Source organism: Lissotriton helveticus, chromosome 2_2 (genome assembly GCF_964261635.1).
Source record: "Lissotriton helveticus chromosome 2_2, aLisHel1.1, whole genome shotgun sequence".
In the NCBI taxonomy this organism is placed as follows: domain Eukaryota; kingdom Metazoa; phylum Chordata; class Amphibia; order Caudata; family Salamandridae; genus Lissotriton; species Lissotriton helveticus.
The window spans coordinates 110,146,316-110,158,505 of NC_136060.1; the positions used below are offsets into that span (position 1 = coordinate 110,146,316).

At 48.9% G+C, this 12,190-nt stretch overlaps 1 protein-coding gene across 7 annotated transcripts in view; it reads right to left on the reverse strand.

Moving 5' to 3' along the window:
* Positions 1-12,190, reverse strand: part of EXOC1 (exocyst complex component 1) — a 409,496-nt gene that overhangs the window by 220,582 nt on the left and 176,724 nt on the right. The window lies entirely within an intron of this gene.

Sequence of the window (12,190 nt, forward strand, 5' to 3'; positions counted from 1 at the left end):
CATCATCGCATACACGCCCGAAACAACAACAACAACAACTACAACTCTCGCAACATGGTCTAGGAGGTACCTACCCATGTGGTAATTGTGCGAGCTGTCATCTCACTCGGAAAAGTAAACACTTGATCTTTGCCAATGGAACCAAATGGGAGCAACGAAAACTATCTAACTGTAATAGCAAGAATGTCATTTACATGATTACCTGCCCTTGTAATTTGGAATACATTGGTATGACCAAAAGACCAGTGAAAGTGCGAATTGGTGAGCACAAGAGCAACATCTGGTGCAGAAAGATAACAACGAAAATGGCCACCCACTTCTTGGAAAGTGAACATTGTGTCAATGACATCAAATGGACAGTAGTTGAACAGCTATCGTCAGAACAAGGACTCTGAGAAAGAGCAAAGATGGGTTTTTAGACTAGGGACGAGCACCGTTGGCCTGAATGATAATATTCCCTGGGGTCAGTTAACCTAGACAGTTTCACTCGAGATTCCCTACTGCTCTCACGGACCATAGGAGATACCAGCTGAATGCACACAGACATATTGCCAAGACCCTATCAGGCTTTATTCTCATAAATATCATTGAAACCTGCCGCACTTTTTTTTAGGGAGCCACTATTTTTTCACCAAGAGGAGACAGCTGATCTCATGTGTGAAAAACAGCAGAGCACCTTTTTTTGCTCAACCACCCCTCTTTCGAACGCATACAGACAACATAACTGCAGCAGGATTTCAATAGGCACGTTTAGAAACGCATGCGTCGTTTCGCAACACTGCCCTTCCAAGCGGCAAGCGATAAAGCGATCCTACCGCGATGAAAACGCATGCGCGCATCAAACTGAAACAAGGGAGTAAACGTGCGCATGCGTGAACCAAACACGCTTACCTAGAGAGTCGCGAGCAGAACCGGCATAAATCCTTATATGAGCATAAAGGAAACACCAATTAACCAATCGTCCAATTAACCCTACCTCGGGCAAGGATATAAAAACCCGTACCTTGGACTCCATTTGGCATAATAACCGGAGCCACGGAGGGGTCGATCGGGAGGAATTTCCTTGCTGAAATCGTGAGTAGTAGGGGGTAAAGAGCGGCTACTGTCTCCACGACGCTAATGTAAGTAGAATAGGGACTTGAATATCGTTTTTCTCCAAACAGGTGCTAAATAGCATACCAGACCATGACGTTTGGCTCATGAAGCTTATTCAACCCCATCTAAACAGTATGTTGTGAATACTTACATGCATGAAGCATCTCTTTTCTTTACAGGGGCACAATACAACCTTGCTCAAACAGTTTTACCACGAATGGTGTTACGCTCTGAAACTACGCTAAACACCATAACTACTAAACACCATAACTACAAAACAAGTGTGTGTTTTATGTTTTTATGACAGTGAGTCTAGTTTGTCCTTCTTTTTATCCCACTATAGGCACAATTGGCACCTGTAGTTATAGTACTGACCGCAAGTTTGTCACCTGTAACCACTAGTCACTTTACCCATGGATGTGGAGAAGTAGAGTACCAGAAAAAAAAATGTTGTCTTCTTTTCCTTTACAGGTTGACTAAAAAACGACGTTTTGTTAGGTACATTGTTTTACATTCACTGTAATTCCCACTTTTTATTGGCAAATCTGATAAAGGTTAGAGAAACGTGAGTAAGGTGGGGATGTGTGCACCCTGTCCTGAAGAAGGTGTCTTTACACCGAAACATGTCGACGCACACCGAGAGGAGGTAATGCACATTGTCCGCATGGTAACCTCCCACACTTTAATTTTGACAGGACCAGCCCGGGGGTTTATTAAATATTTTTTAGTCACCCTACGAGCCAGGTCCTTTTTAACCTTCACTTAGTTCTAAACCCCACCTTACACTCACATAAATTAAAACCCCTCATCCGCACCACACATAGTCTACCAAGTGCTCCCGCGTATCCGTAGGTCGCAGCACGCCGTACCCCGTAAAGGGGTACGATGACCCCGATGAGGAAGCATGACACCAAGGGGCCTGTTGGTGTGTGAGGGGACCAAAAAACAAGGAAGGTGTTCCCCAACTGTGAGGATACACCCAATATACGAAGAGTGGATTCTGTTTGTTTATTTACATTCTTGATCTTCTTCAGAACTGAGGGTAGAAGAGGCAGTGGCAGGAAGGATACACAAGCCCTGTGCCCCACTGCATGCAAAATGCATCTCTCAGTAATAGCCTCCTTGGTAACTCCAAAGTTGATGACACTGTGTGTTATCTGCATTGGCGAAGAGACCGAGTTCTCCTCATTGCTGGAAGACGCCTTGTTTACCTCTGGGTGTAACTGCCATTCGAGATCTGCTAGGTTTCTGAGGCTGAGCTAGCTTATCCAGGCATTTAAAGATCCCATTATGCATTGTGTACCCATACAGTTGCCCAGCTACAGAGGCCCAGAGCTTCCTGGCACAGGACTCACAACACCAACCCAACCTGCTTGTTTAAATGCCACAAGGCAGTGGTGTTGTCAATGAGAACCTGATCCAGTATGCCCTTGAAGACCAAAAGGAAGGCCTTGAACACCAATTGAATCACCTGTGGCTCTGACAAATTTTTGTGATGCGGGCTAAACCAGAGATCAGATTCCTCTGATGTCCACCTCACCAAGATGACGCCCCCAACCAGTGATGCATTTGCCATCATAGTCAAGGCTTGGCGGAGTAGGGAAAGGGTTCTGCAGCTGCTCAAATTGCAAATGAGCAGCCACAATGCAGATATTTTGCTGTATGGGACTTAGATGGAATCCAAAAGGTTACCCTGGCGCTGGTCCCACAGCGACTTTAGAACCCAATGCAGGGGCTGCATAGACTATTGAGCATGGTCGGCAAGGTAGAGGTAAGCAGGCCAAAATGCCTCAGATCAAACCTCACTGTGAGCAAGGATAGCGTACTATACTTTTTGGTCTGAAAGAAAGGCCAAAAAGTACATCATATCCAGGTTGCTTCAGATGAAGGGAAGCTCTGCAAAGAAGTTAGAGGGGACTTCGTCAGGTTGATTGGAAACCCCAACCATGGCTAGGGCTTCGCCATCCTCTGCAGGTGATCTGAGACTGATTGTGGTGAGCCTGCCTTCAACAGCTGGCCTTTCAGGTAGGGGAAGACTGGCACCCATACCTCTGAAGATCACCAGCTCCTTTGTGACATCAGAAGGGCACTGGTTTGGAGCAAGGCATACTGAAAACTTTCATTGAATCACAGGTAGCGCCTGTGGGCCTGCCGAACAGGAATGTGAAAATGTGAAAGCAGTCGCCAAGCAGGTCTATCCCCACTATCCAGTCTCTGTCATACACGGCACAGAGAACCTGGGCCAGTGTGAGCATCTTGAATTTGTTATTGCGCAGAAAGGCATTGACAGGGCGAAGATCTAAGCTAGGATGAAGACCTCGATCCTTCTTCTGAACGTGAAAGTAGCAGGAATAACATTCAGTCCGTACTTCAGAGGCAGAACTTTCTCTATGGCTCCTTTCTCTAAAAGAGCATGCACCTTCCAATTCAAAATGTGCCACTCTGATGTAGGCGACAGGTGCAAAGGGTAAAAAAGGAATGCTGGGCATAGCTCGTTGGACAATTGGGAGAACCCACCTGTCAGATATAATGCTCTGCCACCACAATCAATCAATCAATCAAGTCATTTATAGAGCGCACTACTCACCCGTAGGGTCTCAAGGCGCTGGGATGGGGGGGGTGCCGTTACTGCTCGAACAGCCAGGTCTTGAGCTTCTTCCTGAAGGAGAGGTGGTCTTGGGTCAGGCGCAGGTCGGTCGGGAGTGAGTTCCAGGTCTTGGCCGCCAGGTAGGAGAAGGATCTTCCTCCTGTTGTCGCTCTTCGGATGCGGGGGACGGCGGCGAGGGCGTGGCTGGTTGATCTGAGGAGGCGCTTGGGAGTGTAGTAGTTGATCCGGTTGTTGAGGTAGCTCGGGCCTTGGTCGTGTAGGGCTTTGTGCGCGTGGGTGAGGAGACGGAAGGTGATTCTCTTGTTGACCGGGAGCCAGTGCAGATCTCTCAGGTGTCCGGAGATGTGGCTGCGTCGGGGGATGTCGAGGATGAGTCTGGCCGAGGCGTTCTGGATCCGCTGGAGTCTCTTCTGGAGCTTGGCGGTGGTTCCGGCGTAGAGGGCGTTGCCGTAGTCCAGTCGGCTAGTGACGAGGGCCTGGGTGACCGTCTTCCTCGTCTCGGTGGGGATCCACCGGAAGATCTTACGTAGCATGCGCAGGATGTTGAAGCAAGACGAGGAGACGGCGTTTACTTGTCTGGTCATGGAGAGGGAGGAGTCCAGGATGAAGCCCAGGTTGCGTGCGTGGTCCGTCGGTTTGGGTGCGGTGCCCAGGGCGGGGGGCCACCAGGAGTCGTCCCAGGCGGAGGGCGAGGAGCCCAGGATGAGGACCTCCGTCTTGTCCGAGTTCAGTTTCAGGCGGCTGGTCGTCATACATTCGGCTACATCTCTCATCCCTTCGTGCAGGTTGGCTCTGGCGGTGGTGGGGTCGTTGGTCAGGGAGAGGATCAGCTGGGTGTCGTCGGCGTAGGAGATTATGTTGAGGTTGTGTTGGCGTGCGATGGCCGCGAGGGGGCTCATGTAGACGTTGAAGAGGGTGGGGCTCAGTGAGGATCCCTGGGGGACGCCGCAGATGACTTTGGTGGCCTCTGACTTGTACGGTGGTAGGCGGACTCTCTGTGTTCTTCCGTCGAGGAAGGAGGTGATCCATTCCAGTGCCTTGTCCTGGATTCCGATGTTGCCGAGGCGCTGTACTAGGGTGCGGTGGCAGACAGTGTCGAAAGCCGCGGAGAGGTCCAGGAGGATGAGGGCCGCTGTTTCTCCGTTGTCCATCAGAGTTCGTATGTCATCGGTGGCAGCGATGAGGGCGGTCTCGGTGCTGTGGTTCGCTCGGAAGCCAGACTGTGAGGGGTCGAGGGATCCATTCGTCTCGAGGAAGGCGGCCAGCTGTTTGTTGACGGTCTTCTCGATGACTTTGGCCGGGAACGGGAGGAGCGAGATGGGACGGTAGTTCTTGAGGTCGGTGGGGTCTGCTGTGGGTTTCTTGAGAAGAGCGCTGAGTTCGGCGTGCTTCCAGCTCTCAGGGAAGGTGGCGGTGTCGAAGGAGGTGTTGATGATGTCCCGCAGGTGGGGTGCGATGACAGCGTCGGCCTTGTTGAAGACGTGGTGAGGGCAGGGGTCAGTCGGAGATCCGGAGTGGATGGAGTTCATTGTGCGGATGGTGTCTTCGGTGCTGATCGGAGTCCAGGTGCGGAGGGTGGTGGTGGGTGGCGTTGTTGCGGTTGTGGCTTGCGTTGGTTGGTTGCTGAAGCTGTTGTGTATGTCCGCGATCTTGTTGTGGAAGTAGGACGCGAGGGAGTTGCAGAGGTCTTGCGACGGGGTGATGTCATTGTTTCCGGCGTTGGGGTTGGAGAGCTCTTTCACGATGTTGAAGAGTTCCTGCAGTTGTGTGCGTTGTTGTCCAGCCGGTCCTTGTATGTATTTTTCTTGGTGGCGCGGATCAGTTGGTGGTGTTCCGGGTGGCGCGCTTGAGGGTGGTCATGTTGTCCGTAGTTGGTTCCCTTCTCCAGACTTTCTCGAGGGCTCGACAGTTCTTCTTGGAGCTCTTGAGTTCGTCGGTGAACCATGGTGTTTTTCTGCTGCAGGGTCCGCTGGGTGGGGTTCTCAGAGGGGCGAGTTCGTCTGCGCAGTTGTTGATCCACTTCGTGAGGTTGTCGGCGGCCTGGCTGGGTTTCGCTGAGCTGGCGGGAGGGTGCTGGCTCAGGGAAGCGGTGAGCTGGTCGGCTGTGATCTTGTTCCAGCTTCTTCGGGCAACCTGTTGCTGGTGGTGGTGGATCGTCGTTCTTTTGAAGGTGAAGTGGACGCAGCTGTGGTCCGTCCAGTGGAGTCCTGTTGCGTGGCTGAAGGTGACGTCTTTGCTGGATGAGAAGACGGCGTCGAGTGTGTGTCCGGCGAGGTGGGTGGGGGAGGTCACCAGTTGCTTGAGTCCGAGGTTGGCGAGGTTGTCGAGCAGGCTGATGGTGTTGCGGTCGCTGTTGTTCTCCAGGTGGAAGTTGAGGTCCCCCAGGAGGATGTAGTCGGCGGAGGGGAGGGCATGCGGGCTGACGAAGTCGGCGATGTCCTCGCTGAATCGTGTGCGTGGTCCCGGGGGTCGGTAGATCAGGGTGCCTCTGAGGGTGGTCTTTGGGTCGGTGTGGATCTGGAAGTGCAGGTGTTCAGCGGTGGTTAGGGTGTCGTCGGTGTTGGTCGTGATGCGGATGGTGTCCCTGTGGATGATGGCGATGCCTCCTCCCGTCTGGTTGGCGGTGCGGTCCCTCCGGATGATCTTGTAGCCCTCTGACAATAGGAAGTGGATGGCCTTGCCTCTTACCAGGTGCTGTGTACCACTAAGAGGGCACTGAAGAGGTTTGGAGGTTGGTGGCAGAGGAACAAGTGCTTGAGACATACGCTGTTTCTGGCAGTCTGGTCGTTGTCTGGTGGGCTCACTTGAAAGGGCTGGACTATATCTCTACTGCTGGACTGGTCCCTAAAGACCCAAGGAGCTGGGTTCTCTGTAAAATGCTCCAGTGTGGAGTCTGCCTTTTCGCAAAACACGCGGGTACCATCGAAAGGCATGCCAATGAAGGATACCCAGACGACCCCTGAGAAGACTGAGGCTCTCTTCCATGCATGACACCGGATCACCATGTTTATTCCATTTGCCCTTCCTAGACGATCACTGGCGACTAGGCCTGAGTGGATTACGAACTTGACCACATTGCAGCCATCTTGAATGGTTGGGGGCAAGAAAGCCTGCAGGTCTTCTGGGACTGCTGGCAAGGTCTCATCAACCATGTCCCAAAGTGCATGCATTTAATAGCCAAGAATGTAGCTTGCCTGGACCGATCTCAAGGCAAGGCTGGCCGATAAGAACATATGTTTGTCCAACATATCCATGCGTTTGGACTCTGTGTTAGCAGGAGAAGTCTGAAAAGCATTCGGGTGGCACATCTGGTGGACGCCTGAACCTCTAAACTCACAGTGTTGGGCACTAAGGTAAAAAGTCGAGGTGACCAGGAAATGGTCCATGGCACTGGGCGGGCTGGTGATTGACAGGAAGGCTAGATCGTGTTTTGCACAAGTGCTCGATATCATGTCCATGAAGGCCGTGCTAAAGGGCAGTAGAGGTTTGGTCAGTGCCTGGCCAGGCTAAAGAGCACTATGAAGACACTTGTTTTAACATCAATAGTGGGGAGGTGGAAATTAAGCTCATTAGCCCTCAAAATTACAGTGGGAAAAGAAGTACTCTCTTTCACAGCTGATGAGGGAGTGACCACATGATCAAAACGACGCAGCCAGACTAGTCCTCGATATCACTAGCCACAGCCACATAACGCAACACCTCCGACAACTCCACTGGCTCCCAGTCAACAAGAGAATCAGGTTCAAGCTCCTCACACCTGCCTACAAAGCTCTCCAAGACAAAGGACAAGGATACCTGAACCACTGCCTCGCATTCCACGTACCTGCCAGACAACCTCGTTCCGCCCATCTCACCCTAGCCTCCATCCCCAAGATCCCCAAGATCCACAAGACCAGAACCAGAGGACGTTTTTTCTCCAACCTCGGAATACCTTGCTCCTTCGACTCAGGCAATCAGCGTCGCTGACCCAATTCAAGAAGGACCTAAGACCTGGCTCCTCGAAAGATCCCCTACCAGAAGGGACCAGCAGAACCCCCAGAGCCTTGAGGCCCTCACAGGTGAATTGCTGCACTTTACAAGCCCCAGATTGATTGATTGAGTTTTGTGTAAGGTATTCTGCACACAGGCATCCTGTGGGTTCATGTACCAATTGTCTTAATCATAACAGTGGGCAAACTCTTCCTGTTCGACCTGGCCTCCTTGTCATGGTTTCCCCTGTCTTTATGCCTCTACCTTCTATATTTGTGACTGTGTGCTGGATTTTTATTTTGCTGGTTTAGGTACTAGGGGCACATTGCTACTTTTGATCAGGGCCAAAGTGCAAGTGCTCCCTGTGTAAATTGTGATTATGATTGTTTATCCAGGATTGGCATTCTTAATTAACAGGTATGTCCCTAGTGAAGTGCACTGTGGGCGCCCAGGGCCTGTAAATCTAATGCTGCACTGATTGTGCCACCCACACAAGTAGCCTCTCACATATGTCTCAGATGTGCCACTGCAGTGTCTGCATGTGCAGTTTTTAACTGCCATGTGGACCCGGCAAGTGCACCCACGTGCCAGGCCCTACCCCTTCCTTTTTTTACAAGTAAGTCACCTCTAATGGAGGCACAAGGTAACCTCATGGGCCGGGTGCAGGGTACATTAAAGGCAGGACATGTAATGGTGTGTTTTACATGTCGTAATAGTGAGATACTGCCAATTTTGTTTTTCACTATTGCAAGGACTAGCTCCCCCATAGACTATCATTGGCACAGCCTTCTTACATTTTAGAAGTGTAACTTTCAAGTGGGAACAGCTAGAGATTGGAAATATGGGCTCCCTGAGCTCAGAATTGAATAACACATCTTTTAGTAAAGGTGGTTTTTAAATTGTGTGTTTGAAAATGGCACTTTTACAAAGTGGGCATTACTTGTTTAACCATCCTGTGCCTCTGACTGACTGTGGAATCAACATCTGATTTTAGACTGACAGGGTCTGTTTGTGCATGTACTACAGATACTCACACAAAGGGATTTGAGGTGCGCCCTGCATCTGTGGAAGGGTATTTCTGTGCTAAAGTGGTGGAGGAGTTGTCACTACCACCTGAATATACTGTGGTTGCCTTGCACAATGCTGTCTCCACCCCTTGTGGTTTGGTTGGACCAGGGAGGACAGAACTGTTTTTTTTATAATCAAATTTATTTGCATTTAAAAGACACAAGCATACAAAGGACAGCATGTGATTGCACAGTGAGTCAAAGTCCATTTGTGGCGGACAACAAAAATCTCAGCCATGATTTAAAGCTGTCAAGCTAGCCCCTCCATTTGAAAAACAGTGTAACGATATAGGAGAGAAAACAAGCACATAACTCAAGACAATAGATTTAGCCATTTGCCCCATATCTTATGATATTTCTCAGGACATCCCCTGGCCTCAAAGAGGGGCTCTTCTTGAGCCTTGCACTAATCCACCCCCGTTGCCACTTTCGTATGGTAGGTGGTTTTGCTTGAGCCCATGCCGCTGCGATGTCTAGCTTGACCAGACCATGTAGTAGAAATCGGTCAGAGCGTGTCCGCATCATGTGCATTCTGGGGAGGAGCGCAGCCCTGCCCTGTATAGGCGCGCAGGAATGAGATAAGCCATGTGAAGGTAACAGAGTTGGATTAGACGTAGTTTAGAGGAAGTTGTCAGAGTTTTGGGGGCCATAAGGGCAACAGAACAGTTTTTTTTACTGAGCAAGAGAGACTCTCTTACAAAGACTTCAAAGGGAAAAAGTGGAAAAGTATTACATTTAAAACCAGAGACTTAGTACTGCACCTCTGCTCTTTGTTGCTTTGCAGGGTTGCTGCTTCTGTCATTTCTGTGGGCAGTGGAAAGGACTGGACTTTTGCCTTGCTGTGGTATCCTACTTAAGAAGATTCTCCAAGGTCTTGAAGCAGAGCTTGCCTCCTGTTAAGAAGTCTCAGGGACACAAAGACTTCACCTGCAGCATCCTTGAACTCCATTACTGGTAGTTTCGACCCGCCTTTTAGTGCCACATCCAGTTCTGGGCTCTTGGAGGTTGTTTCTACTACAAAGAACTGAAGAAACATGCACAATCAAAACTTCGCACTTCTTGTGGCTGTGTTTTTCGATGCAGCACCGTTGTGCAGGAGAATATCCTGATGCACAGCCCCGTGTAACCAAAGAAATGAACACAGCACCTGTCAGGGGCCGAAGAACCGCTGCACGCCTAGTTCGACACACCGGTCTCCAAAGTCCAAGACCACCGACCCAAACACAGGCCCTGCTGAGCGGCTACAATAAATGACTTATTGTGGACCGCGGGTGAAGAAATCAACGCAGCACCTGTTTTGCTGCCACCGCATCGACCTCCAGTGCATCCCCGATTTCCACGCATCTTGCCTGTGCACCGGTTTTTCAGACGAAGGATCCGCAGACAAGAACCATCTTGGAATCAATGTATCACTTCCCCCTATAATCCGGATTTGAGGCATCACTTTTCATGCCATCGATGTGTTTTCTGACGCAATGCAGTCACTGCCCCTGAGTTGTGCGCCAAACACAAATACAAAAAACACACCATGTGGTATTCCATCACAGACATCTGTCAGTGATAGACAATAAAAAGCTTAAACCCTTTAATCTTAGGTGCTGACAAGTTCCCTTGTACACTGGAAAATGTTTGAAGCAAAAATCACTTCACAAAATAAAAAGAATTTTTAAAAAAAAGAAGAGGAGCGGTGCTCTGGATTAGTGTCGGTCTTGCTTCCCACTCTCAAATGAAATAAATACAGCACTCCCACACGGAGGCACACAAGCGGAAAAGAAACAATACACCTGAAAAGGGGTTTCACTCTCATAAAATGAGGCACATGAAAAGAAAGTTTTCAGAATAAAGCGTGGGGTTTTATTTGTGCAACACTCTCAAAGAGAAAGGCTTTCCCAGATGTCAAATGAAACAATATGCAAATGTATATATATGTGTGCATATATTATATGTGCAAGCAATAACAACACTTACATGTAAGCAAATGCAACTGTTAAATGCGTGGGATAAAATACAAACAGAAAATAATGATAATAATATAGGATGTCCAAGAAATTAGAACTGTTAAATGCAAGTAATCAGACACAAGGAATAAACTCTGTCAAAGTAAGGCATGAAAAGATAATAAATATATACACAGAATACATCAGATGATTTTAACCACTGGAGCCCTGAATGTGTGCACGCACACACACACACACACACGTACAAACACAAGTACACACACACACACGTACACACACACACACACACACACACACACACACACTTACGCACGCACGCACAACAATGCCAATAATCAGAGAAAATACCTCATTGACTGCAATAATTCATCTTAGCCCAAACAAGACTGGGGATTCACAGCCCTGGGGTCAAGAGATTCCGCAAGCCGGGAACTGCTACACTGAGAAGATGAGTCTGTCCCTCAGATCAAAATCCCTCCTTGCAAGTCAACTGATACTAGTTTTATAATATTCTCAATGTACTAGAAGTTTCCAAGAAGACCTCCTCTGCACCCAGGAAACTTACTGGAGTTGACCGAGCTCCGGGCAAACATTCCAAAGGCAAAGGAGTTCTCACGTATTCTCCTGCACTCCCAGACTTTCCAGCCCCTTATCTTAGTAAAGTTTGCAAAAGTAGAAAACATCTCCAAAAGTACAGAAAACAATCTTGACCGTTAATACCCTAAATAACGTGAGTAACCTGGGGGCCTATGTGTATGTGCAGAGCTCAAGCTAGACAGAGTTAGAATTCAAGATGGAGTTTAGGGCACAGTCCAAAAACTTCATAAAACTTCCCAAGGTACAACATAATGCACATTTATGTGCCACTGCCTATAGCACCACACACTCCATTTCCCAATGTACAACATAATGCACATTTGGGCACCACTGCCTATAACACCACACTCCGAGACAGAGAAGTACATTCCACACCTTTCTCTCTCTCATGCTTTCAAACGCACATCCTACATGTTCTGTTCCTGGCAAGGCTAAGGCTGTCTTACTCTGTGAAACACTCCCACTTTGAAGCTACAAGGAGACACGAAATGGAATCTCAAGGCAAAATGCACATGCAGAAATAATTAGGTACATTCACGCTGGAGTAAATTAAAACACACAGTCAATTAAAACAATGGTAGTCAAAGGTCATCAAGTAGTCCCAATATGTGGGAATGCCTGTAGCACTACAGTGTCTGAAAGCACGGAAAGAATAGAAATTACATTGGCACGCTTAGGTGGCGCTTCTATTAGCACAGGGTCACCCATTAGCGCACAGTAGCCCTACTTTTTGATTTGCTGGATCCAGTCTGGCACATGGGGATATTCACTAAGTGAGGAATCTGTAGTTAGAAGAATTTAGCATATTTCAATGGGGGCTGTTTGAGTCCTCAAGCTGGCTCAAGGCCAGATACTGGGCCCAGGATCATGCTGATCACCATAACTTCCTACACTGA